This window comes from Ictalurus punctatus, chromosome 3 (assembly GCF_001660625.3).
Source record: "Ictalurus punctatus breed USDA103 chromosome 3, Coco_2.0, whole genome shotgun sequence".
Lineage (NCBI taxonomy): Eukaryota > Metazoa > Chordata > Actinopteri > Siluriformes > Ictaluridae > Ictalurus > Ictalurus punctatus.
In genome coordinates this window covers 8,331,354-8,336,735 of record NC_030418.2, presented here as the reverse complement: position 1 = coordinate 8,336,735, position 5,382 = coordinate 8,331,354, and positions in this window count along the sequence as shown.

Here is a 5,382-nt window from a genome sequence, read left to right as displayed (position 1 = left end):
TCCTGGATTAACTTATTCTTTTATTTACTTTTTTCCTCCCAAATCCTGATGAAGTGGTTAAGCGACTGGACATGTAACATGTAATGTATTCATAACTACCTTTTTGTATCTGTGCATAATAAGCCAGGTGTCTTTAAATGAAACTCTGTGTCTTTCACTGATTTTCTTCATGGAGGCTCGACATTGGCCAAAAAAATGAAAGAATATACATCAGTGTGTCTTTTAATGATCTATTTCGAGAAGTATAGAAAAGGAAGGTTAACCATCTTGCTGTCTCACTCGCCCATTCTCTAGAATTATGAGCAGATCAAAGGGACCACACATTTCCAGAAGCACGTTTGGACCAAGTGCCTTGGCCTCATAATGGCAATGAGCTGTAATCGTCAGACCTCAGCTGCATAATTATTAGTAATGACGTCTTTCAGACTTTCTCTTTGATGTACATGGGCTTTTACATCTTATGATGCAGGGTCTGTGCCCCACACAGTCAGGGACTTTCACTAGGTAGAAATATTAAATGCATTAGAATCCCACTGAGCCACGGCTTTAAGGAAAATGAACAATGGGCTGTAATGTGACCACTGCTTTAATTGATACTCATTGCTCTCTACATATAGTAAATATGCCTGCTGCTGATAAAATTGTTAAAACCAGTGGTAGCGCATTGATAGGGGCAGTTGGGGCCATTCGGGCTCAACCATATCAGCCGTTCAATAAATATTAATCTTCATAAAGTCATCGTTCACTAATCCATACATGTTAAATCCTTTTGAAATACTAATGACCTCTTTTGAGTGACCAATGACTTTAAAAATGTGGTTATTTGATAGATAAAACACAATTTTCCTTTGATTTGCACTAAAGGAGCAGCAGAAAGGACAGTTTTGCTAGATTTGCCTATAGTTTAAAAATACTCTTTGACTGAAGAACTTGGTTTATAGTAATTATTCTTAATTAAATTTAATACAATTCTGCAAAATGGCAATGTATAAGTGTACAAGTGTGTCTAAGATATACAGAAGCATTTCTATTGCGAAGATTGGGAGTAGGGTAGGGGATTATGGAGTGAAAAACATCAGAAAAATTAGTGAATTACATGTTTCCTACTCCTGAGAAAAAGAAGAAATATGTTCTCTTTTTTTCCAGTGCCCAAATATTTTGGGCTAGTTTTAGGTCTTTTGGAGATGCAGTTGGTCTGGAAATTTTGCTAAAACTGGTCAGCACCAATTAATGCTATTAGTTGAACAAATGTAATATACATTTAAAACTGCTCAAAAAGACCTGGTAGACTGTAGGCTGGATGGCTGGATGTGGTCGACTCTCAACTGCCTATTATAGCTTTACTTCTTAAATTCACTAGACTGTAGCTTGTAGCATAAGTCAACATGATAACCAACTTAATTTTGCTTGAGGCTATGTCATTATTAATGTTGTCCCACACCACCAAAATCTACGGTCACCAGTAGCAGCTGGTTAAAAACTGAATTTTGATGATGACAAAGTCAAATCTCAATGTTCCAGTTTCAGAATGAATTATCTGCCAGAGTTTCTCACTTAATCAAGCACATATCTCAGGTGTAATTCAGAGCAAAATAAACCATGGGACACTGAAGCTGTGAGGCAACAATGTTACCTGCTGCATCACCAATATTGGCAGTTAGGAAAAATGAAAACAATTAAACAAGTGTTCCATCATTTTTATGTGAGGACTTATTCATTGCCCTCTACCAGATTGAAACAGGAATCTTAATTAGTGCACTATTATAGGCAAGTGCACTTGTTGAATCAGTCAATGTAAGTAGTGTAAGTTACTGTAAGCATATGTTTGTCATACTGTTGATATTAGACAGTGTAATTACTGTAAGACAAATAACTAGACAAAAATGTTATGTGTTACAAGTCCCTACTTAGAGTAATCCAGATAGGCCTTTTCTAGGTATAGATATTTTTCCCCCAAATAAAATTAAAACTCACAAATATTTCTCAGTTCACTTACACATTTACAAGATTTTCTAATTCCAGGGATTTACCTTGAAAGTGTTTCTTTCAAATGCAGGGTGTTCAGAAACTTTTGCCCAACATTGATATATTCTGTTATAAGGTGTCATCGACTGTGTTGATATTGTGGACTAAAGCTACAAGTAAAAATCCAAACTTATACTGTAAAATATTTAAACAAATATTTATTGTTCTTCATTTCTGACAATTATGCATCATTTCTGCTTTCTCTAGTTCACACATTTCAATTACACATAAATGCTTAAAGGAAAGATGAGAAACTACTATACAGACAAACTGTAGAGGACACATAGGAGATGTGAAACAACTCGGTCCTCACACCTGGTTATAAATCATCAATGGCAAGACAACCAAGTAATGAGCTGCTGGAGGACCTGCTGCTTCAGCACCTACAGTTTATACCAACTACAAAGAGCAGGTCTGCCATGCAGGGCAAGGGTGAAAAGGTCATCATTTAAAGACTACAGCAGGTTAAATATGGCTAAGACTAAAGAGCATTTGAGTGAGTTCACGGAGGTAAGAGTTTATGTTATGGGCAGTAGTAGCTCAGTAATTAAGATGTTGGACTTCTGATTAGAAGGTCATAAATTCAAATCACAGCACTGCCACTGCTGGCACTTAAGCCTCAACTGCTCTGCTGTATAAATGAGATGAATGTAAGTTACTCTGGATAAGTGCATATGTACAAATGTACATAACTATAAATACAACTGAAAGATTACCATACTATTTGTGCAACTTCTTAGCAGCCATCAAAGCCTCTCCTGACTGGCATTTTTCTCCTGTTGTTTTGGTAGGAACATTAGGCCCCCTTGCGGCTAGCATTTTCTGAACAACCTGGAACACAGGGAAACAGTAAGCACCCCTTCTGATTTGGTTTTAAAGACCATTTTATCACCTAGCAGTATGTTCTACAGCACCCCCTATAGTAAACTATGAATGTATATAAGATAACTAACTGGGAATCAACACAAGTAAAAGTTAAAGTAACTCATGAGTAAACTACTCAAGGACAAGTTTCCCACATGTACAGTGGTGCTTCAAAGTGTGTGAACCCTTAATTTTATATATATATATATATATATATATATATATATATATATATATATATATATATATATATATACACATACATATACATATACATATATATATATATATATATATATATATATATATATATATATATATATATATAAATATATATATATATATATATATATATATAAATATATATACATACATAATTACCCAAAACATGATCAGATTTTCACATAAGTCGTAAAACTAGACAAAGAGAACCCAATTAAACAAAGGAAACAAAATTTTATACTTGGTCATTTATCTATTGAGGAAAATGATCCAGTATTACACATATGTGTGTGCCCAAAGTCTGTGAACCTCTAGGTTTAGGTTTAGCAGTTAATTTGAAGGTGAGATTAGAGTCAGGTGTTTTCAGTCAATGGGAGGACAGTCAGGTGTGAATGAGCGCTCTGTTTTATTTAAAGAACAGGGATCTATCAATGTCTGATCTTCACAACACATGTTTGTGGAAGTGTATCATGGCATGAACATGATTTCTGAGGACCTCAGAAAAAGAGTTGTGAGTTGTTATTGCTCATCAGGCTGGAAAAGGTTACAAAATCAGTGTTTGTACTCCACCAATCCACAGTCAGATAGATTTAATACCACTGTTACCCTCCTCAGGAGTGGTCGACCAATAAAGATCACTCCAAGAGCAAGACATGTACTAAGCAATGAGGTCACAAAGGAACTCATGGTAATTTCTAAGCAACTAAAGGCCTCTCTCACATTGGTTAATAATGTTCATGAGTCCACCATCAGGAGAACACTGAACAACATTGGTGTGCATGGTAGGGTTGCAAGGAGAATGCCATTGTTCTTCAAACAAAACATTGCTGCTTGTCTGCAGTTTGCTAAAGATCATGTGGACAAGCTAGAAGGTTATTGGAAAATTATTTTGTGGACACACCAGATACTGAAAGCAAAGGTTCACATACTTTTGTGACTCACAGATATGTAACATTGGATCATTTTCCTCAATAAATAAATGACCAAGTATAATATTTCTGAAGGGTTGTTTCATTGGACTCTCTTTATCTATTTTTACATCTGAGGATGTTTTATATCGTATTTATGCAGAAAAAAAACACAAGCGTTCAAGCCCCACTGTATTTAGGAACCCTACGAATCAGAGTATCAAAAAAAGAGAACAAGTGGTAGGCTCTTTGAATTTTGTTTTCTAAGTTTTATTTATGATCAAAATGCTTATAAACTGTGAACAAAAAGTCTAGTCCAAACACTATTATGTTGTTATAGTAAGCCAGTTGCTGAGCACATTGGAGTTAATAACACACTCTAGATGGGACTCTACACAGCAGGTGTGTCCAAACTTTCTGCAAGGGGTGCCAGATTACACCTCAGATTATAATTCAGTAGGACTGCTCACTTTCTGTAACTCAAATGTGGATTAGGACTGTAACTGAACAGTGACTGCATTCCATTGCAGTCATGTGGCATGACTGCAATGCACTGATGAAAGTGATGCAAAAGGGAATTACATTCACTTCTGATACAAAGTCAGTTTTAATTTTTTTAAATCCTCTGCTGATTGTTTCTCACTAAGAGATAAAGCAATTTAAGAGTTCCTTACTATTCCATGTTAATGCCCATGGTTTTGGAATGGGATGTTCAACAAGCACATACATACATACATACCGAAAATATTGGAACAGCAAGGCCAATTAATTTTTCTGCTGCTACCGTCATGAGTTACACCAATAAAGATTAGTGAACCTGTTCCAGAAGCAGCCATGACACTACCTCCAAATTGTTTCACAGATGAGCTTGTATGTTTTGGATCATGAGCAGATCCTTTCAATTTTCCACAGCTTGGCCTTTCCATCACTTTGGTAGAGGTTAATATTGATTACAGAACTTTTGTGGCTCATCTCTGTATTTCTTTGCAAATTCCAATCTGGCTTTCCGATTCTTACTGCTGATGAGTGGTTTGCATCTTGTGTTATTGCCTCTATATTTCTGCACTTGACGTCTTCTTTGAATGGTGAATTGTGTTACCTTCACCCGTGCCCTGTGAAGGTTGTTGTTAATGTCTCTGACGGTTGTTTTTGGGTTTTTCTTCACAGCTCAACGATGTTTCTGTCATCAGCTGTTGTTGTTTTCCTTGGCCAACCCATATGGTGTCTGTTGTTCAGTCCACCAGTGGTTTCCCCAATGCTTTCCCATGCAATGCCTCTGATTGATTTCCCCTCTTTTCTCAGCTTCGAAATGGCTTGCGTTTCTCTCATAGACAGCTATCTGATCTTCATGTTGGTTTATCCT